This window comes from Canis lupus, chromosome X (genome assembly GCF_048164855.1).
Source record: "Canis lupus baileyi chromosome X, mCanLup2.hap1, whole genome shotgun sequence".
NCBI classification, from domain to species: Eukaryota; Metazoa; Chordata; class Mammalia; order Carnivora; family Canidae; genus Canis; species Canis lupus.
Window position 1 is genome coordinate 81,602,859 of NC_132876.1, and position 23,665 is coordinate 81,626,523.

Genomic DNA, 23,665 nt, shown 5'->3' on the forward strand with positions numbered 1-23,665 from the left:
TACCCAAATTTCCTTTTAATAGCTAACACTTTTGACAACATAAATTAGATATCATTATCAATTATTTAGTACCTTAATAATTTCAATCAGAATAATTGTTAGGTTAGTTATCTCAAGGTGTAAAAACCAACTAGTTTCAAATTGGTTTCCTTCCATTTCTTAAATTTGCCTCTTTGCCTTTCCTGTTTTCCCTTGATCTAGAAAGTTTTCCACCACTGTCTGCCAAACCAAAGACTGGCCATACACTAAAGTCAAATTGCAAAGGAAAATGTAATGTCAGAATTTAAGGGGCCTCTGTAATCACTGTACTTGGAGACCCCATTTTATAGGTGGAAAAATCTTCAGGCCCAGGACAAAGGAGTTTCCTAAGCCCTCACAGCTTGGAAGTGATAGAGGTAGGAAAAAACCAGCAGCTTCTGCTTACCAGTCAGGCATTCTTACCCCTGTTTCTAGAATGTCTCATATTTTGCTACCTCCTCTAGGAAGCTTTCCTGCACTTGAGGGAAATGTCGTCTTCTTATACCCCAAGGTACATTCATGATTCTGCCCTTTACCTTATCTTTCTCCTCTGCCAACCCTTCCTTTATGAATTGACCCACTTCCAAGGGTTTCACCTCCCCTGTATGCAAGAGATTGCCAGATCACTTTGTTTAGCTTTATCTTCTCCCTAAGCTGCAAACTTTCATTCCAAAGTGTGCATTACCCCTTACCCAACCTCCTTCCCAGATATCTCTATTTCTGTCTATGGCATATTTCCCATCCCTGTAGGTCAAGCTCACACCTGTAGACTCCTCTTCAATTCCGTCTTATATACAAAACGGTCTTCAAGACTTTTCTGAGCTCCTTCTGCGGTGTTCCTATTATCCATCTCATCTGTCTCCTTTGCTTCTTCCTGCTACTGCCAGCAACTCATTACCTATGGTCTTGATGCCCTCCAGCCCATTCTCTGCAGTTCTGCCAAATTAATCTTCCTAAAGCACATCTCTGTATTCATTTCAATCAGCAGTAATTGTGCTCCAGGTAAACCTCATGAGTTATGAGATCTTGATTGTGCTTAGCCTGGGTCATATCATTCGCTTTATCAAAAAACAAAAACAGAGTGTGAGGTGTCAGGTTTAATCTGATCGGTAGTAAAATGAAATAGAGAGGCCAGGCAAAAGTTGGCCAAAACAGGCTTTTAATGGGATGGGCTCTCGGACAAGGTTCCGTAGCCTGCAGGGAAGGGAGACAGCAGGGAAGTCACGGGCCAGGGAAGTCTGGAGCAGGGGAGTGCTAGCAGGCTTTTTAAGAGGGGAGGGGTAAAGGGTTGTGTGTCTGAACGGGGTGATAGGTATTAGGCATATTACTGGTGATATCAGCATAGGGCAATAACTGACCATGCCCTTATATGAGGTCTGGGTAAAGTACAGTTCAGGTTTCCTGCATAGGTCCAGTCTCACCCTAATGACATGTCCTCTGGTGGTCTGCTGGTGATGGGAAAGTTCTGAGGTGGGGGCAACAAGGTGGAGGGTCCGCTGCCATTTTGTTGGTGCCTCATGATCCCCCTTGATCCCGCCAGCCCAACATGAAGGAGGGCAAGATGGTGTAGGAGTAGGGTCCCCAACTCACATGGCCCCACAAACTTACCTAGATTACTTTCAAATCATCTGGAAAACCTATGAATTCGACCTGAGATTTAAAGAGAAAACAGCTGGAACGCTACAAAGATAAGAGTTTTTGCTTCTAACAAGGTAGGAAGGTGGAAAAAAAATAAAAAAGAATCCATGGAGGGTGCAGAAGAGAAGAAGAAGAAGGTTCCTGCTGTGCTGGAAACCCTTAAGAAAAAGCAAAGGAACTTTGCGGAGTTGAAGATCAAGCACATGAGAAAAAAGTTTGCCCAAAAGATGCTTCGAAAGGCAAGGAGGAAGCTTATCTATCAAAAGGCTAAGCATTACCACAAGGAATACAGACATGTACAGAACTGAGATTCGCATGGCGAGGATGGTGAGAAAAGCCGGCAACTTCTACGTGCCTGCAGAATCCAAGGTGGCATTTGTCATCAGGATCAGAGGTATCAATGGTGTGAGCCCAAATGTTCGAAAGGTGTTGCAGCTTCTTTGCCTTCGCCAGATCTTCAATGGCACCTTTGTTAAGCTCAACAAGGCTTCAGTTAACATGCTAAGGATTGTGGAAGCATATATAGGATGGAGGTACCCAAACCTGAAGTCAGTGAATGAACTGATCTACAAGCGTGGTTATGGCAAGATCAACAAGAAGCGAATTGCCCTGACAGATAACACATTGATTGCTCGGTCTCTTGGTAAATATGGCATCATCTGCATGGAGGATCTGATTCACGAGATCTATACCATTGGAAAACGTTTCAAAGAAGCGAACAACTTTTTATGGCCCTTCAAATTATCTTCTCCACACGGCGGAATGAAGAAAAAGACCACCCATTTTGTAGAAGGTGGAGATGCTGGCAACAGGGAAGACCAGATCAATAGGCTTATTAGAAGGATGAACTAATGTATCTACCATGATTATTTTTGTAATCTGGTCAGTTAATAAATGACTACTTTCAAATGGGAAAAAAAAAAAAAGAATCCAGTCAGGGAGGGGTCAGGCTAAGGCCACGAGGAGCCAAGCTAAGGCCGGGTCGTTGAAAGCCTCCCAGGACAGGAAAGCCTAGTGCCAGAGAAGCGGGAATTTTTTAAAAATCCGCACCGTATTGATTCTTCCCAGACAGAAAGGCCATCAACAGGGAACTCGGGCAGAATCCCAGGAGGGGTGGTGAAGCCTCCAGTCTCCCAGAGTCACTAATAGAGGAAGTGCACCCAGGGGAAAGCACACCACACACCACAGCAGATCTCCATAAAGGCTGGAGCGCTCGCCAGGCAGGGCATCAGGGAGAAGCCAGTGGGTCAGGCGGGCCGCTCCAGACAGAGGGGTCTGCGCCCTGCTGACTTCGGGAGATGCAGACTGAGGAGCGTGATTCCAGCAGCGCAGGCCCCGGATCCCAGGGCACCGGGGGACACAGCCCAGGATCCTGCGGTCCCCCGGGGACAGGCAGAGGCAGGGAGGGCACAGGACAGCAAAGATTCTCCTGCTGTCTGCTACCCTCAAGCTGTGCAGATCAGTGCACCCCGATCTGGGAGCATCCAGGCCACTGTGGACTGGGAGACTGCGGTAGTTACTGGGGGATCTGACTCCAGAGCTGGAGACCTGGCTGCCACCGCCATTGTGGTTTTTCCTCCTTGTTTCATCCTGTGCCTGGGAGAGGCTGGGCCACCAGGGAAAGGAGGCCTCATGCAGTAAACAGCTGCCACTGAGCCCGACACCCGGCAGGGGGCGAGACTGCTCCCCCAGGTACACACACCTGAGAATCAGCACAGCAGGCCCCTCCCCCAGAAGGCCAGCTGGAAGAACAGGAGAAGAGCGAGTTCTTAACCAACTAAGCAGTGCTGGAAAAACTCCAGGGGAAGTCCAGGGATTTACAGTATATAGAAATAGAGGGTGCCCCTCCTTTTTTTTTCTTTCATTTTCCGGTACAAATCGTTTTTATATCAGACTGTAAATTTCCATTTTTTTTTCTCTTTTCCTGCCTACAGTATTTTACCAACTCTTCATTTTTAAGATTCTTCCTTGTAGACTTTCATATTCCTACAATTATAGGTCCTAGATATATTTTCCACTTCTAGATTCCCTTCAACATACTCAACTTAATTTTGGGAAATATGCAACATAATGGGTTTTTTTTTTTGTTTGTTTTCTCAGCCTCATTTTGTTCTACAATGGCGGAAGTTAATACCTTCTAAAACACGACAGGTATGCACCCAGAACCAAGTGGTATACCGTGCTGGTTCATTCTGTGAGATTCCTCATTCCCATTCTGCCCCCTTCTTATATCTCATTTATGTTTTGGTGGTCAATGTTGGGGCCCTCTACAAGTATTTCTGGTTTATATAATTTGGGACTCAGCATCTACTAACATACAGAACATAATAGACTCAGAAACAAGAGGATCACCCTCTAGATTCCCTCAAGTAGACTACATTCTCCCTCCACTACAACTTCATCACCACCACCATCTCCTAGTGCCCCCCTTTTTTCTCTTCTTCTCCCTTTTTTTCTTTTCTTTTTTCTTTTCTCTCTTCTTTAGGATGCCTGGCCTTTTATTTTTTACTACTTTGTTTTAAAATTTGTTTTTCACTTTAGCGGTCCTTTTGTTTTATTTCTTTCTGATCTTTGTTTTTAATTTCTGGTCTCTGAACTTGGCAGAATCATCTAGGGTGAAATTTACTTAGGTCGTGGTTGATATTCTTGACAAACCCCCTCATACAGCCACTCTGCACTGAGCAAAATGACTAGAAGGAAGAACTCACCAAAAAAGAAAGATTCAGAAACAGTACTCTCTCCCACAGAGTTACAAAATTTGGATTACAATTGGATGTCAGAAAGCCAATTCAGAAGCACAATTATAAAGCTACTGCTGGCTCTGGAAAAAAGCTAAAGGATTCAAGAGACATGACTGCAGAATTTAGATCTAATCAGGCCAAAATTAAAAATCAATTAAATGAGATGCAATCCAAACTGGAGGTCCTAATGATGAGGGTTAATAAGGCAGAAGAAAGAGTGAGAGACATAGAAGACAAGTTGATGGCAAGGAAGGAAGCTGAAGAAAAAAAGAGAAAAACAAAAGACCATGAGGAAAGGCTGAGGGAAATAAATGAGAACCTCAGAAGGAAAAATGTACTAAATGGGGTTCCAGAGGGCACCGAGAGGGACAGAGGACCAGAAAGCATATTTGAACAAATCATAGCTGAGAACCTCCCTAATTTGGGGAGGGAAACAGGCATTCAGATGACAGGTCCCCACCTAAAATCAATAAAGCCGTTCAAAACCTTGACATTTAATAGTGAAACTTGCAAATTCCAAAGCCAAAGAGAAAATCCTTAAAACTGCAACAGACAAGAGATCCCTAACTTATATGGAGAGAAATATTAGATTACCAGCAGACCTCTCCACAGAGACCTGGCAGGCCAGAAAGGGCTGGTGGGATATATTCAGGGTCCCAAATGAGAAGAACATGCAGCCAAGGATACTTTATCCAGCAAGGCTCTCACTCAGAATAGAAGGAGAGATAAAGAGCTTCCAAGATAGGCAGAAACTGAAGGAATATGTGACCACCAAACCAACTCTACAAGAAATATTAAGGGGAACTCTGTAAAAGAAAGAGGAAGCCCAAAGAAATAATCCACAAAAACAGGGACTGAATAGGTATTATGATGACACGAAACTCATATCTTTCAGTAGTAACTCTGAACGTGAATGGGCTAAATGATCCCATCAAAAGATGCAGGGTATTGGACTGGATAAAAAAAGCAAGACCTATCTATTTGCTGTCTACAAGAGATTTCATTTGAAACTTAAGGACACCTACAGCCTGAAAATGAAAGGGTGGAAAATCATTTACCCTTCAAATGATCCTCAAAAGAAAGCAGGGGTAGCAATCCTCATATCAGATAAATTAAAGTTTATCCTAAAGACTGTAGTAAGAGATTAAGAGGGACACTATATCATACTTAAAGGATCTATCCAACAAGAGGACCTAACAATCTTGAATATTTATGCCCCTAATGTGGGAGCTGCAAAGTATATTAAAGTAACCAAAGCAAAGACATACTTAGATGATAATACACTAATAGGAGGAGACTTCAACATGGCGCTTTCTGCAAATGACAGATCTTCTAAGCACAACATCTCCAAAGAAACAAGAGCTTTAAATGATACACTGGACCCGATGGATTTCACAGATATTTACAGATATTTCACAGAACTTTACATCCAAACGCAGCTTAATACACATTCCTCTCAAGTGCACATTGAACTGTCTCCAGAATAGACCACATACTGGGTCACAGATCAGGTCTCAACCAATACCAAAAGATTGGGATTGTCCCGTGCATATTTTCAGACCATAATGTTTTGAAACGTGAACTCCATCACAAGAAGAAGTTTGGAAGAAACTCAAACACGTGGACATTAAAGACCATCCTGCTAAAAATGAAAGGGTCAACCAGGAAATTAGAAAAGAACTAAAAGGATTCATGGAAACTAATGAAAATGAAGGTCCAAACATTCAAAATTTGGGATACAGCAAAAGCAGTCCTAATAGGGAAATACATTGCAATACAAGCCTCCATCAAAAAATAGAAAATTAAAAACACAAACTAACCTCTCACCTAAAGGAACTGGAGAAAGAACAGCAAATAAAACCTACACCAAGCATAAGAAGAGAGTTAATAAAGATTTAAACAGAACTCAATGAGATAGAGACCGGAAGAACTGTGGAACAGATCAACAAAACCAGGAGTTGCTTCTTTGAAACAATTAATATTAGCCAGCCTTATTAAAAGCAAAAAAGACTCAAATTAATAAAATAATGAATTAAAGAGGAGAGACCACAACTAATACCAAGGAAATACAAATGATTTTAAAAATATAGAGCAGCCCAGGTGGCTCAGCGGTTTAGCACCAACTTCCGCCCAGGGCATGATCCTAGAGATCCGGGATCTAGTCGCACGTCAGGTTCCCTGCATGGACCCTGCATCTCCCTCTGCCTGCATCTCTGCCTCTCTGTGTCTCTCATGAATAAATAAATTTTAAAAAAATTAAAAAAACATTATGAGCAGCTATATGCCAATAAATTAGGCAATCTAGAAGAAATGGATGCATTTCTATAAAACCTCAAACTACCAAAACTGGAACAGGTAGAAATAGAAAGCCTGAACAGGCCAATAACCAGGGAGGAAATTGAAGCAGTCATCAAAAACCTCCCAAAACACAAAAGTCCAGGGCCAGATGCCTTCCAAGGGGAATTCTATCAGACATTTAAAGAAGAAACAATACCTATTCTACTAAAGCTGCTCTGAAAGATAGAAAGGGATGGAATACTTCGAAACTCATTTTATATGATCGTCTCAATAGATACAGAGAAAGTATTTCACAACATACCGCATCTGATCCTGATCAAAACTCTTCAGAGTGTAGGGATAGAGGGAACATTCCTCCATCTTAAAAGCCATCTACGAAAAGCCCACAGCAAATATTCTCAATGGAGCCTTTCCCCTAAGATCAGGAACAAGACGGGGATGTCCACTCTCACCACTGCTATTCAGCATACTATTGGAAGTCCTAGCCTCAGCAATCAGACAACAAAAAGAAATAAAAGGCATTCAAATTGGCAAAGAAGAAGTCAAACTCTCCCTCTTCACAGATGACATGATTCTGTACGTAGAAAACCCAAAAGACTCCACCCCAAGATTGCTAGAACTCATACAGCAGCAATTTGGCAGTGTGGCAGGATACAAATTTAATGCCCAGAAATCAGTGGCATTTCTATATACTAGCAATGAGACTGAAGAAAGAGAAATTAAGGAGTCAATCCCATTTGCAATTGTACCGAAAAGCATAAGATACCTAGGAATAAAACTAACCAAAGAGGTAAAGGATCTATACCCAAAAAACTACAGACCACTTCTGAAAGAAATTGAGGAAGACACAAAGAGATGCAAAAATATTCCATGTTCATGGATTGGAAGAATTAATATTGTGAAAATGTCAGTGTTACCCAGGGGAATTTACACATTCTATGCAATCCCTATGAAAATTCCATTGACTTTCTTGAGAGAGTTGGAAAAAATCATGTTAAGATTTGTGTGGAATCAGAAAAGACCCCAAATAGCCAAGGGGAATATTAAAAAAGAAAACAATTGCTGGGGGCATCACATTGCTAGATTTCAGGTTGTACCACAAAGCTGTGGTCATCAAGACGGTGTGGTACTGGCACAAAAACAGACACATAGATCTATGCAACAGAATCGAGAACCCAAAAGTGGACCCTCAACTTTATGGTCAACTAATATTCGACAAAGCAGTAAAGACTATCCACTGGAAAAAAGACAGTCTCTTCAATAAATGGTGCTAGGAAAATTGGACAGCCACATGCAGAAGAATGAAACTAGACCACTCTCTTGCACCATACACAAAGATAAACTCAAAATGGATGAAAGATATAAGAGTGAGACCATAATCAATAAAAATCCTGCAGGAGAACATAGGTAACACTCTTTTTGAACTTGGCCACAGCAACTTCTTGCAAGATACATCCATGAAGGCAAGAGAAACAAAAGCAAAAATGAATTACTGGGACTTGATCAAGATAAAAAGCTTCTGCACAGCCAAAGAAACAGTCAAGAAAACTAGAAGACAACCTACAGAATGGCAGAAGATATTTGCAAATGACCTATCAGATAAAGGGCTAGTATCCAAGATCTATAAAGAATTTATTCAACTCAACAGCAAAGAAACAAACAATTCAATATTGAAATGGGCAAAAGACATGAAGAGAAATCTCACAGGGGAAGACATCAGTATGGCCAACATGCACATGAGAAAATGCTCTGCACTACTGGCCATCAGGGAAATACAAATCAAAACCATAATGAGAAACCAGCTCACAACAGTGAGAATGCTGGAAATTAACAAGGCAGGAAACAATTGTTGAAGAAGATGTGGAGAAAGGGGAACCCTCCTTCACTGTTGGTGGGAATGTGAACTGGTACAGCCCCTCTGGAAAACTGTGTGGAGGCTCCTCAAAGAGTTAAAAAGAGATCTGCCCTATGACCCAGCAATCGCACTGCTGAGGATTTACCCCAAGGATACAGATGCAGTGAAACACCGGGACACCTGTACCCCGATGTTTCTAGCAGCAATGTCCACAATAGCCAAACTGTGGAAGGAGCCTTGGTGTCCATTGAAAGATGAATCGATAAAGATGTGGTCTGTATATACAATGGAATATTACTCAGCCATTAAAAACGGCAAATACCATTTTCAATACCCACATTTTCAATGTGGATGAAATTGGAGGGTATTTTGCTGAGTGAAGTAAGTCAATCAGAGAAAGACAAACATTATATGGTCTCATTCATTTGGGGAATATAAAAACTAGTGAAAGGGATTATAGGGGAAAGGAGAGAAAATGAGTGGGAAATATCAGAGACGGTGACAGAACATGAGTGACTCCTAACTCTGGGAATGAACAAGGAGTAGTGGAAGGGGAGGTGGGTGGGTGGAGGGGGTGACTGGGTGACGTCCACTGAGGGGGGGGCACTTGACGGAATGAGCATTGGGTGTTATGCTATATGTTGGCAAATCGAACTCCAGTTAAAAAATATAGAAAAAAAGCAAAAACAAAAACAAAAGAAAAAAGCCCCAATTGCCTCTAGATTTAAGTCCAAAATCTTCATTCCAGCATCGAACACCTTGTATAAATATGTCTAAGTGCCTTTTTTTCTGTCCTTATCTTTCTGAAACCCAAAGGGTTATGTATTAAAAGAATTCGTCTCTTCAGTTGGACATACTGAATTCTTTCATTTGAGGACTAGACCTCATTTCTCAGTACTTCTTGAAGAAATCTTGCTCCTTTGATTGCCACTCTTCCTTTTTCATATATTGTCTGCTTGTTATCCTTCCCTTTGCCCTGCTTCTATGCTCTATGTTTACAGACCAGCTCAGGTCTTTCCAAACTTGAAAACAATCTTTCTCAGACCTATGTTCATCTTTAGATAGTGCTTTTCCCCCCTTTCATAGCTAAACCCTTTTTGAAAAGTTGTCTACCTTCACTATTCCTACTCTACCACCTTCCATTCACAAGTACAAGCTATAACAATCTAACTCTGTCCCCCATCGCATCACTTGAGTGATTCTGGTCAACATTACCAGTGACTTGTTTATTATTTAAGGGAATAAACTTTTTCCAATTCTTATCTTACTTCACTTCTATATTCATGTGCTAAGACTGCCATAATAAAGTACATAAACTAGTACCTTAAAACAATAGAAATACTCTCATAGTTCTGGGGGCTAGATGTCTGAAATCAAGGTGCTGACAAGGCCATTCTCCTGCTGAAGGCTCTAGGAAGGAATCCTTCCTTGCCTCTTCCCAGATTCTGGCAGTTGCCAGCAGCCTTTGGCATTCCTTGGCATGTGGATACATCACTTCAGTCTCTGCCTCCATCTGTATCACAGAAATTTTCCTGTGGTCTCTGAATCTACATGGACTTTTTATAAGGACACCATTCACTGGATTTAAGGCCTGCTTGAATATAGGGTGACTTCATCTTAACTGATTACATCTACAAAGTTCTGTTTCTTTTTTAACATTTCATTTTTTTTATTGAAGTTCGATTTGCCAACATATAGTATAACGCCCAGTGCTCATCCTATCAAGTGCCCTCCTCCGTGCCCGTCACTCAGTTACCCCATCCCCCTGCCCGCTGCCCCTTCCGCTACCCTTTGTTCATTTCCCAGAGTTACGAGTCTTTCATGATTTGTCACCCTCTCTAATTTTTCCCACTCATTTTCCCTCCTTTCCCTTATAATCGCTTTCACTATTTCTTATAATCCCCGTATAAGTGAAACTATGATGATTATCCTTCTCCAGTTGACTTACTTCACTCAGCATGATACCCTCCAGTTCCATCCATGTCGAAGCAAATGGTGGGTATTCATCATTTCTAGTGGGTAATATTCCATTGTGTGTGTGTGTGTGTGTGTGTGTGTATCACGTATTCTTTATTTATTCATCTGTCGAAGGACATCAAGACTCCTTCCACAGTTTGGCTATTGTGGACATATTTCTTTTTTTTTCACATTTAGGTCTTTAATCCATTTTGAGTTTAGTTTTTGTACATGGATTAAGAAAGTGGCCTAGTTTCATTCTTTTTTTTTTAATAAAATAATTTTTATTGGTGTTCAATTTACCAACATACAGAATAACACCCAGCGCTCATCCTGTCAAGTGTCCCCTCAGTGCCCGTCACCCACTCATTCCCAACCCCGGCCCTCCTCCCCTTCCACCACCCATAGTTCGTTTCCCAGAGTTAGGAGTCTTTATGTTCTGTCTCCCTTTCTGATATTTCCCACACATTTCTTCTCCGTTCCCTATATTCCCTTTCACTATTATTTATGTTCCCCAAATGAATGAGAACATACACTGTTTGTCCTTCTCCAATTGACTTATTTCACTCAGCATAATACCCTCTAGTTCCATCCACGTTGAAGCAAATGGTGGGTATTTGTCATTTCTAATGACTGAGTAATATTCCATTGTATACATAAACCACATCTTCTTTATCCATTCATCTTTCGATGGACACCGAGGCTCCTTCCACAGTTTGGCTATCGTGGCCATTGCTGCTAGAAACATCGGGGTGCAGGTGTCCCGGGTATAGATCTTTTACCTCTTTGGTGAGGTTTATTCCTAGGTATCTTATGCTTTTGGGTGCAATTGTAAATGGGATTGACTCCTTAATTTCTCTTTCTTCAGTCTCATTGCTAGTGTATAGAAATGCCACTGATTTCTGGGCATTAAATTTGTATCCTGCCACGCTGCCAAATTGCTGCTGTATGAGTTCTAGCAATCTTGGGGTGGAGGCTTTTGGGTTTTCTATGTAGAGTATCATGTCATCGGCAAAGAGGGAGAGTTTGACTTCTTCTTTGCCAAGTTGAATGCCTTTAATGTCTTTTTGATGTCTGATTGCTGAGGCTAGGACTTCCAATACTATGCTGAACAGCAGTGGTGAGAGTGGACATCCCTGTCTTGTTCCTGATCTTAGGGGAAAGGCTCCCAGTACTTCCCCCTTGAAAATGATATTTGCTGTGGGCTTTTCGGAGATGGCTTTTAAGATGTTGAGGAAAATTCCCTCTATCCATACACTCTGAAGAGGTTTGATCAGGAATGGATGCTGTATTTTGTCAAATGCTTTCTCTGCATCTAATGAGAGGATCATATGGTTCTTGGTTTTTCTCTTGCTGATATGATGAATCACATTGATTGTTTTACGAGTGTTGAACCACCCTTGTGTCCCAGGGATAAATCCTACTTGGTCGTGGTGAGTAATTTTCTTAATGTGCTGTTGGATGCTATTGACTAGTATCTTGTTGAGAATTTTTGCATCCATGTTCATCAGGGATATTGGTCTGTAATTCTCCTTTTTGGTGGGGGCTTTGTCTGGTTTTGGAATTAAGGTGATTCTGGCCTCATAGAACGAATTTGGAAGTACTCCATCTCTTTCTATCTTTCCAAACAGCTTTAGTAGAATAGGCATGATTTCTTCTTTAAACGTTTGATAGAATTCCCCTGGGAAGCCATCTGGCCCTGGACTTTTGTGTCTTGGGAGGTTTTTGATGACTGCTTCAATTTCCTCCCTGGTTATTGGCCTGTTCAGGTTTTCTATTTCTTCCTGTTCCAGTTTTGGTAGTTTGTGGGTTTCCAGGAATGCGTCCATTTCTTCTAGATTGCCTAATTTCTTGGCGTATAGCTGTTCATAATATGTTCTTAAAATCTTTTGTATTTCCTTGGTGTTGGTAGTGATCTCTCCTTTCTCATTCGTGATTTTATTAATTTGAGTCTCCTCTCTCTTCTTTTTAATAAGGCTGGCTAATGTTTTATATATCTTATTAATTCTTTCAAAGAACCAACTCCTGGTTTTGTTGATCTGTTCCACAGTTCTTCTGGTCTCGATTTCGTTGAGTTCTGCTCGAATTTTAATTAACTCTCTTCTTCTGCTGGGCGTGGGGTCCATCTGCTATTTTTTTCTCTAGCTCCTTTAGGTGTAAGGTTAGCTTTTGTATTTGAGTTCTTTCCAGTTTTTGGATGGATGCTTGTATTGCGATGTATTTCCCCCTTAGGACTGCTTTTGCTGCGTCCCAAAGATTTTGAACGGTTGTATCTTCATTCTCATTAGTTTCCATGAATCTTTTTACTTCTTCCTTAATTTCCTGGTTGACCCTTTCATCTTTTAGCAGGATGGTCCTTAACCTCCACGTGTTTGAGGTCCTTCCAAACTTCTTGTTGTGATTTAGTTCTAATTTCAAGGCATTATGGTCTTAGAATATGCAAGGGACGATCCCAATCTTTTGGTATCGGTTCAGACCCGCTTTGTGACCCAGTATGTGGTCTATTTTGGAAAAAGTTCCATGTGCACCTGAGAAGAATGTGTATTCAGTTGAGTTTGGATGTAAAGTTCTGCAGATATCTGTGAAATCCATCTGGTCCAGTGTATCATTTAAAGCTCTCCATTCTTTGGAGATGTTGTGCCTAGAAGAGCTATCGAGTGTAGAAAGTGCTAGATTGAAGTCACGAAGTATAAGTGTATTATTATCTAAGTATTTCTTCACTTTGGTTATTAATTGGTTTAAATATTTGGCAGCTCCCAGATTCGGGGCATATATATTGTGAATTGTTAAGTTCTCTTGTTGGATAGATCCTTTAAGTATGAGATAGTGTCCCTCTTCATCTCTCACTACAGTCTTCGGGGTAAATTTTATTTTATCTGATATAAGGATGGTTACCCCTGCTTTCTTTTGAGGACCATTTGAATGGTAAATGGTTCTCCAACCTTTTATTTTCAGGTTGTAGGTGTCCTTCTGTCTAAAATGAGTCTCTTGTAGACAGCAAATAGATGGGTCCTGCTTTTTTATCCCGTCTGGAAACCCTGCGCCTTTTGATGGGGTCATTAAGCCCGTTCACGTTCAGAGTTACTATTGAGAGATATGAGTTTAGTGTCATCATGATACCTATTCAGTCCTTGTTTTTGTGGATTGTTGCACTGAACTTCTTCTTAAAGGGGAATTTTAAGAGTCCTCCTTAAAATTTTTTGCAGAGCTGGTTTGGAGGTCACATATTCTTTCAGTTGCTGCCTGTCTTGGAAGCTCTTTATCTCTCCTTCCATTTTGAATGAGAGCCTTGCTGGATAAAGTATTCTTGGTTGCATGTTCTTCTCATTTAGGACCCTGAATATATCCTGCCAGCCCTTTCTGGCCTGCTAGGTCTCTGTGGAGAGGTCTGATGTTACCCTAATATTCCTCCCCATTAAATTCAGGGCTTTCTTGTCTCTTGCTGCTTTAAGGATCTTCTCTTTATCTTTGGAATTTGCAAGCTTCACTATTAAATGTCGAGGTGTTGAACGGTTTTTATTGATTTTAGGTGGGTTATCTCTCTATTTCCTGGATCTGAATGCCTGTTTCCCTTCCCAGATTAGGAAAGTTTTCAGCTAGGATTTGTTCAAATACATATTCTGACCCTCTGTCCTTTTCGGCGCCCTCGGGAACCCCAATTAAACCTAGGTTTTTCTTTCTCAGGCCGTCATTTATTTCCCTTCATCTGTCTTCATGGTCTTTTAATTGTCTGTCTCCTTTTTCCTCAGTTTCCCTCTTTGCCATCAACTTGTCTTCTATGTCACTCACTCATTCTTCCACCTCATTAACCCTCGTCGTTAGGACTTCTAGTTTGGATTGCATCTCTTTCAATTGATTTTTAATTTCTGCCTGATTGGATCTAAATTCTACAGTCTTGAAGTCTCTTGAGTCCTTCATGCTTTTTTGTAGAGCCACCAGTAGCTGTATAATAGTGCATCTGAATTGGCTTTCTGACATTGAATTATAATCCAGATTTTGTAACTCTGTGGGAGAGAGGACTGTTTCTGATTCTTTCTTTTGAGGTGAGGTTTTCCTTCTAGTCATTTTGCTCAGTGCAGAGTGGCCAAAAACAAGTTGTATTGGAAAAAGGAGAATAAGAGAGAGAGAGAACGAAAGAAAAGAGAAAAAGAAAAAAGAAAAACGGAAGAAAAAAAGGAAAAAAGAGAAGAAAAAGAGAAAGAAAAATAAAGAAAGGTGAAAAAAAGGGTGGGGGAAGCAATCAGAAATCAAAAAGAAAAAAAAACACGGGGGAGTATCTTCTGATTCAGTATACTTTAAGTCCCTTGACTTCCCCTGGAACTTGTCCTCTAGCTGGTCTTCTGGGGGAGGGGCCTGTCGTGCTGATTTTTCAGGTGTTAGCACTTGGGGGAGCTGCCTGCCCCCTGCCTGGTGAAGGGCTCTGTGGGGGTTGTTTACCCCGTGAGGCCCCTGGAGGAACAACCGCAGTGGCAGGGCCAGCCCTGGAGCCCTGGATTCAGCCCCGCAGTAACTCCAGAGCTCTCCGTCTGCAGGGCCTGGAGGCTCCGGGGCGGGTCCTCTGATCTGCTCAGCTCGGGGCAGGAGCGTCTTTGCTGTCCTGGGCCCTCCCGGCCTCTGCCTGTCCCGGGGGAGGCCAGATCCTGGGCTGTGTCCCGGCGCCCTGTGCTCCCGGTCTCCGCTGTTGGATTCGTGCTCCCGGCCGCGCAGCCCCCTCCGCGGAGCCGCCCCCGAGCCTCTCCGAGCTGCTCCGGTCCTGCTGTGCGCGCTGCAGCCCTTAGGGAGCTCTGCACACTCTCCCGGGGGCGCAGGTGTCTGTTAGTGTCCCACGGAGCCGAGGGCATCCCCGCTCTCCTGGGGTCCTGCTCCAACTCCCTGTGAGCCCCTTTCCACCCGGGAAGGTTGGTGCAGCTCCTGTTTTTCCGAGACGGGGCTCTCCTGTCCTGGGGCTCTCCCCCGGCCTTAGCCCGGCTCCTCGCGGTGCCCCTCCCCCTTGGATGCCTTTTGTTTCTTTATTTATTTTTCCCCCGTCTTCCTACCTTGATAGAAGCGCGAACTCTTCTCACTGTAGCATTCCAGCTGTTCTCTCTTTAAATCTCAGGCCGAATTCATAGATTTTCAGGATAAGTTTAAGGTTATCTAGGTAATTTGGTGGGGACAGGTGATTTGGGGACCCTACTCTTCCGCCATCTTGCCCCTCCTCTCCGCTGCTATAATTTCTAAATAAGTTTGAGATTCTAAGTGTACATGAATTGGGGTGAGCAACGTTCAACTCAGTACTTCCTTTTTGCAGTACTTAACACTGTTGAACACTGCTTCCTTCTCAAAATTTCTTCTTTCTTCAGCTCCAGTAATACTCATCTTCTCCTGTTTTGTCTGTGGTTTCCCTTGTCTATTTTTTTCAATGGTTCTCTTCCTCAATCTTCCCCATAAGTATTATATCCTCCAAAATTCAGCACAAGGTTCTCTACTCTACTCACACTACATATTCTGGGTAATTTTAAATTATTATCCTGATTTTACGTAGTAAGACTTTTAAATCCCATTTTATCCCACACTACTCTCCCATATATCCCACTTGTTTCTGGACTTCCCCATTTATATGCCCCTATAGTTATTTCAAAATATCCACATATATATATTAAGCTCATTAACCTCCATTTCCAACACCTGATTCTCCCTCCAGGTACTTCTATGTAAGTAAATAGTTCACAATGAACTCAGCTTTTTAAACTACTCACTTCTGTATCTATTGATCAAGTCTTGCCAATTTTTACCTACTGACTAATTCTCAAATTTCTCCTCTCTTGTTTGTTCAGTATAGTAGTCTCTCAACTAGTTTATCTATCTTCAGTATTGTCATGTTCCCTACTTCCTGAATTTATTCTCCACCCTGCAGAGAGTCCTCTTTTTAAATGTAAATCTGGTCTTGAAACCCTTACTCACCAAAGCCTTCAACATTCCCTATTTTGTTCAGGATAAAATCCAAAGTCTTTAATTTGGTTAAACAAGGCCACTTAGAATATAATCCTTATTTATCACCATTCAAGGTCACACTGTATGCTATAGCCATATCCACTCCATGTACTTCTCCAACTATAATACTGTCTTTCCTTTTAAAAAATTATTTAAATTTAATTTAGGTGACATATACTGTATTATTAATTTCAGGGGTACAATTTAATGATCCATCAGTTGCATAGAACACCCAGTGCTCATTATATCAAGTGCTGTCCTTAATGCCTATCACCCAATTACCCCATCCCCCCATCCACCTCCCCTCCAGCAACCCTCAGTTTGTTTCCTATAGTTAAGAGTCTCTTATGGTTTGCCTCCTTCTCTGTTTCATCTTATTTTTCCTTCCCTTCCCCTATTTTGTTTCTTAAATTCCACATATGAGGGAAATCATATGGTATTTGTCTTTCTCTGGCTGGCTTTTATTTCGCTTAGCATAATATCCTCTAGTTCTATCCACATCACTGCAAATGGCAAGATTTCATTCTTTTTGATGGCTGGGTAATATATATATATATATATATATATATATATATATATATATTCACATCTTCTTTATCCATTCATGGACATCTGGTCTCTTTCCATAGTTTGGCTATTGTGGACCTTGCTGCTATAAACATTGGAGGGGTATGTGTGTACATGCCCCTTCAAATCACTGTTTGTATCCTTTGGATAAATACCAAATAGTGTAGTTGCTGGGTTGAAGGGTAGTGCTATTTTTTAACTTTTTAAAAAACCTCCATACTGTTTACCAGAGTGGGTTCACCAGTTTGCATTCCCACCAACAGTAACATCATCTTTCATATCTCTGTGTCTTTTCACATTCCATTCCTTATTCCTGGAATCACCACTGTCCCTCTTCTTTGCTTAGCTAACTCTTATCCAACACTCAAGAGTTGACCAAGGCTTTACTACTTCTAAGACTCTTTCCTTAGCAATTTCATCCTGGGACTGCATTAGATTTTCCTCCCTTAAACAACATCCCCCAATTTCTTCTATCTGGAACTGTCTATACTATTGTAACATCCTGTTTACCCATTTGTTTCCCCCTGTAAATTTTGGTCAGTGTCCATGTGTTATTCATCCTTATATCTCTAGCATAGCCACCATAGTGCCTAACAGGGTTATAAGCTCGATACTCACTGAATAGCTAACTGAATTGAATGAATGTGTGCCAAGCAAGGGCAATCAGGGTTACTGGAGTGAGGATTAAAAGCTGGGAATACCTGGGTGTTAGGTTGTCAGACTTACAAATACTTCAAAATTGAGGAGGTTGGTTCAGTAAAGGAAATAAGTATGAGTCACAGATGAGTCCAAAATTTCTTGCTTAATAGACTATATGGAGTTAAAAGAACTAGCACTTAGTGAGTATCTACTAGGTACTGAGCATTTGACTCAGTATTTTATATACCTTGTATCAGAAGGAAGGAAAGTAATGAGTCTCATTTTAGACATGTGGAGTTTTAAGAGTCTGTAAGACCTCTGAGTATAAATATCCAGCAGGCCATTGTAACTGTTATTTTTGGGTACAGGAAAGAAACAAGGACTCAATAATTAGATTGGAGGTTATTTGGATAGATGGTAATTGCAGCCATGGAGCCAGGGTGAGGGGAGGATCTTCCAAAAAGGGTGGTATAGAAGGGAAGGAACATTTTGGAGTCATTTTCTGTGAATTAATGCTTTGAGACTAGATGAAATGATTAATGGAGTTAAATGTAGATGGCTAAGAGAAGAAGTCCTTGGACTGAACTCAGGATTTAGAGGTAGGGCAGATAAGGAACAGGCAGAAAAATAAACTGAGAAGTGGCCAATGTGGTTAGAAGGAAAACTAAAAGAGAGTGATGTCCCATAGCTCAAGTGAAGAAACTGATTCAAGAGGGAGTAGTCAACTGTGTCAAATGTTGATGAGACAGTAATTCTGAGAATTGACTATTGATTTTGGCAACATGAATGTCATTGGTAACCTTGACAGTAAAATGTTGGAGACAAAGCCTAAATTGTTTTATGAAAAAATGGGAAGCGAAAAAGTGAAGGCTGTCTTTTTTAGGCATTTATCTGTGAAGGGTAGAAAAAAGTGAAGTATTAGCTGGAAAGCAATTGGGATCAAGAAAGGGATATTTTCTTTTAAGTAATGTATATTAATTATCTGTTTGCTAATGGGATAACCCAGTAGTGAGGGAGAAATTGATGGTATAGAAAAGAAAAGATAATTTTAGTCACAAGTTCCTTGGGGAGGTCAGAGCAGATATGGGGTATTGAACTTTGATTTAAAAAAATAATTATATATATTAAGAAGAAGTAAGACAAATTATGTTGCTGATGTACTAATGGAAAGATAAGGATGTTCTCAGTGCTTCTCTTTTTTAACCAAATGCAAGGGAAGCCATCAGTCAAGAATGAGAGGAGAAAGGGCATATAAAAGATTTTAAAAAGGCAATAAGAGATGTAGGAGGGGACATATGGGAGACTGCTGTCATGGAAACCAATGGCGGGGTAAGATGTCATGAAGGAGCAGGCCATTGATCAAGACTGTTAAATGTTCTTGCATTCAAGTTGTATGAATATTGGAAAGAGGCTGTTGGGTTTGCCAATTAGGTTGTTGGTTGACGTTAGCAGAAGAGGCTTCATTAAAATAAATTCAGTGAAAGGTAAATGGGAGGTAAAGAATTTATGAACACAATAGTCTATAGAAAAGGAGGTGGGGTATAAATTGAAGAGAAGGACTTGTCTCTTTTATTAGACTGAAAATTCCTTGTGGAAGAGGAATATGTCAGATTCACATGGTTTACCTAGTGACTTGTACAGTGTATGACACTGCTGGTTTCCAATAAAGGTTGACTTTGTGAATAAATAAATGAATTCTGCACTCAGAGTCAACAAAATTTTCTAAGATGTTCTTTTGAATAATTGGATCCATTCTATCCTCAAAACATGTAGTTGAAAAAAAAATAACTATAAAGAGGTGCTTCTGTATCCTAGAGGAATAGAAGAATGAAAATTACAAAGGAGGTAGTTGAGATGTAATCTGTGGTCTCTGGATACTCATACCACTGCCCAGTATATAGACAGAAACCTGGAAGATCTGACCCCAGAACTGCAAGAAATTACTGACCTTCCTTGACTTATGATGGTGCTATGTCCTGATAAACCCATCATAAGTTGAAAATATTCTAAGTTGAAAGTGCATTTGGGCAGCCCGGGTGGCTCAGCTGTTTAGCACTGCCTTCAGCCCAGGGCCTGATCCTGGGGAACCGGGATCGAGTCCCATGTTGGGCTCCCTGCATGGAGCCTGTTTCTCCCTCTGCTTGTGTCTCTGCCTCCCTCTCTCTCTCTCTCATAAATAAATAAAATCTTTAAAAAAGAAAGTGCATTTAATAAAGCTAACCTACCAGACATCGTAGCTTAGCCCTACCTTAAACCTGCTCAAAACATTTGCATTAGGGCAGCCCAGGTGGCTCAGCGGTTTAGCGTTGCCTTCAGCCCAGGGCATGATCCTGGAGACCCGGGATTGAATCCCACGTCGGGCTCCCTGTATGGAGCCTGCTTCTCCCTCTGCCTGTGTCTCTGCCTCTCTCTCTCTCTCTCTCTCTGTGTGTGTCTCTCGTGAATAAATAAATAAAATCTTTAAAAAAAATTTGCATTAGCCTACAGGTAGGCAAAATCACTTAACACAAAGCATATTTTACAATAAAGTATTGAATAGCTTATAATTTATTGAATACTAAAAGTAAAAAACAAAATGGTTGTATATGTACAGAATGGTTGTAAGTGTATCATGAGAGTTTAATACCCTCATGATTGCATGGCTGACTGGAAACTGCGGCTATCCAGCATTATGACATATACTATCCAGCATTATGACATATACTATATGTCACTAACCCAGGAAAAGATGAAAATTCAAAGTTCAAATGATGGTTTCTACAGAGTATGTATTGCTTTCACACCATCATAAATGCAAAAAAGTCATAAGTTGAACCATTGTAAGTTGGGAACCACCTATAGATGGCATTCTCTACATAGGGTAGGAAATACTGAGGTGGCTGCATGTTGTGGTGAGGTTGTAGAGTTTCCTCTGCCAAAGTTATCTTGAGTCACCAAACGGACTCTTAGAGATGGGAGGAAACTGGGTATGATAGCTATGTAGCTATATTTTAAGGGTATAAATACAACAATAAATGAGGATTGCATAGACTGGGAATCAGAGTAGATGATGGCATAATTAGATGAAATCAAGACAAGGGCTATTTAGCCTGACTATCAGATAAACCATCTTGACACTGAAAATTACTGGATTGTGGGCTAACCTTTGAGAGGAAATGGTGGAAACCCTGCCACTGAGTCACTTATAATTATTTACAAATAGGCAGGACAATGTAGTTGAGAAATAATGTGGTACAATACAAGGAATGGTTTTGTTCAGTTCCCAAAGGGATGGACTGGATATGACCTAATAGCTTTTTCCTACACTAATTTGGTTGATTGTGTCAGAGAAAAGTCTGGTCGAACATTTTGTTTTTCCCCTGTTGAGTGAATCATACTTACATTGAACATAAGGATATAAATTTGAGAATGCCCATTGATTAGGCAGATGATAGAATGTCGACAGGGAGGGCAACAGATTGGAGAAGACTCAAACTAAGCTGAAACTAGAAGGGTTGGTCAGGAATAGGTAAAGCTCCCTAAAGACAGGACCTTGTATTGTTCACCATTGATTTCAGGACATGACTCCAGAGCATGAATGAGTGAATGACACCTTGGGAAGAAAACTTTGAACACAAATATAATTCAAGCAATGGACTGACAGGTGAAATATGTTCCTTAATATCTCTGAGTCAGTTTTCTTACATTTTCAATGGGTTCTTCTGGGGATGAAATGGAGCATATAGATAAGATACTTGAGATTTGACATCTAAGAAGTATTATCTGTCTTTCCCCTTTATTTTTCCAGACTTAATCTCTACAGACAAGTCAGACTTTATGTTTGACAACATTGAGAAAAGAGAAAAATATGCCTTTCTCTTAAAATAATAATACATATTCATGTTAAAACAGCTGAGGTGGGCAGCCCCCGTGGCGCAGCAGTTTAGCGCCGCCTGCAGCCCAGGGCATGATCCTGGAGACCCTGGATCGAGTCCCACGTCGGGCTCTCTGCATGAAGCCTGCTTCTCCCTCTGCCTGTGTCCTGCCTCTCTCTTTCTCTCTGGGTCTCTATGAATAAATCAATAAAATAAAAATAAAAATAGAATAAAATAAAATAAAACACCTGAGGTTAACAGTAACCAACACTGCAGGCAATTTTAGAGCAATTTTTTAAAAACAACAAACAGCTAAGGCACTACCAGGTATGATACACTGACTTGGCTTTTATCAACTCATCCTGAATCATAATTCAAACAAAACAAAAAAGCTCTTTGACAACATGTTCTCATCCTTGGGATTAACTCAGTATCCAAAATAGTCTGCCTCTCTCAGATTAACTGTAATTCACACTATGTTGGCTACAGATAAGCTGTTTCCCTAGCCTTAGCCATTGGAGCTAACCAGTGAGAAACTCCAAATTTACTTTTTCAACCTCCTTGCTCCCAGATTTCCTTCTATCATTTTTCTGTCCTTCCATATCAGACAGAATTTACAGGGAAACGAATAGCTTCATTAAAGAAATAAAAATCTTTTTTCTCTCTTTCCCTAAGCAGGAGACATTTTCTATTTTTCTATATTGTATTTCTTTTCTTCCTTCCACTTTACTGCTTTTTAAACAGGAGTTAGAAGATACTAGTTTAATTTGGACCCAATAACTGGACTTAATATCCCAAGGTATTTTACCTCCTTTAGCAACACTGTCTGACACGTTTTTTCTCTGAAATGTTTTCTTCAAGGGCTTTTTTGAACAATGTTTAAACACAGTTTTTGGTTAGAAAGTTGAAGTGATCCTACCATAAAAGCTAAAAATGGGGGAACCCTGGGTGGCGCAGCGGTTTGGCGCCTGCCTTTGGCCCAGGGCGCGATCCTGGAGACCCGGGATCGAATCCCACGTCAGGTTCCGGTGCATGGAGCCTGCTTCTCCCTCTGCCTGTGTCTTTGCCTCTCTCTCTCTCTCTGTGACTATCATAAATAAATAAATAATTTTTTTTAAGAAAAAAAAAGAGCTAAAAATGGGTGCAGAGAGTTTGGTGAGCAATTCAGGAAGTGCTATAAAATGATTAATGGATAGGAAAGTCATGCAAGTGAAGGCTTTGTAAAAGAACCAAGATTATTCAATCCAGAGAATATAAAGTTTTCAGCACCTTAGAAATAGCCACTGGCCATGGATGGTTTAAAAAACAAAAAATGCCAACTTAATTAATTCCACTACAAATTTAATGTTCACGGAAGATTGTTGCCTTGCAAAGTATATAAGCTGTGTGTTGGGTTATTTATATATTTGTTTTGTAAGACAGGAAGTAATGACTTAATAACTGCTTTTAAGTACTGAAATAACTCTGTAGAAAAAAAAAAAGATCCGCTTTTCTATAGTACCATAATTGTGCCCCATGGTCTCCCTTATCCATCCCTTTTTTGTTGTCAACCCTAAGACTTCCAATCAGCGACTTCATTTTTTTTTTGAAAAATTTACTTTTCCATGCTGTCCATCCCAGAAAACACATTCTGTGATATACACAACAGGATGTCTGTTGTGTTTTTCCCTCATTAAGGACAGCACAAAAAGAAATGCATCATTTGTAGCTAGGTCTTCTAGAGGACTTCTAAATCACTTTCTGTAGTCAGTGATAATTTACCAAAGAAAGCTATGGAATTTTCTTTACTGACCTCAGCAGATCCTTACCTCCCCAGAGATGCCATGCTGAGACTGAAGAGAAGGGAGTTGGCAGCAATTGCTGAGAAATGGATCAAGCCAGAATTCTCTTAATGCATTGAGGGGAATCTAAACTACTTTTGGTGAAGACTGAATGGCAAGCAGTCAAAAAAAAAAGAACATTGGAGGCAGCCCCGGTGGCTCAGCGGTTTAGCACCGCCTTCAGCCCAGGGTGTGGTCCTGGCGACCCGGGATCGAGTCCCACATCAGGCTCCCTGCATGGAATGGAGCCTGCTTCTCCCTCTGCCTGTGTCTCTGCCTTTCTCTCTCTCTCTCTCTGTGTCTCTC

The 23,665-nt window shown here is 40.9% G+C and overlaps 1 protein-coding gene, 1 long non-coding RNA gene and 1 pseudogene across 2 annotated transcripts in view; all 3 read left to right on the top strand.

The window, feature by feature from the left end:
• The window catches only part of SHROOM4 (shroom family member 4), a 272,702-nt gene that overhangs the window by 165,968 nt on the left and 83,069 nt on the right, over nucleotides 1–23,665 (top strand). The gene's annotated exons all lie outside the window — the stretch shown is intronic.
• On the top strand, nucleotides 1,763–2,579 carry LOC140628237 (large ribosomal subunit protein uL30 pseudogene; annotated as a pseudogene).
• On the top strand, nucleotides 20,408–23,651 carry LOC140628062 (uncharacterized). The gene is made up of 3 exons (XR_012026481.1): nucleotides 20,408–20,504; nucleotides 21,243–21,328; nucleotides 23,356–23,651. It is a non-coding gene; the product is annotated as an uncharacterized lncRNA (long non-coding RNA).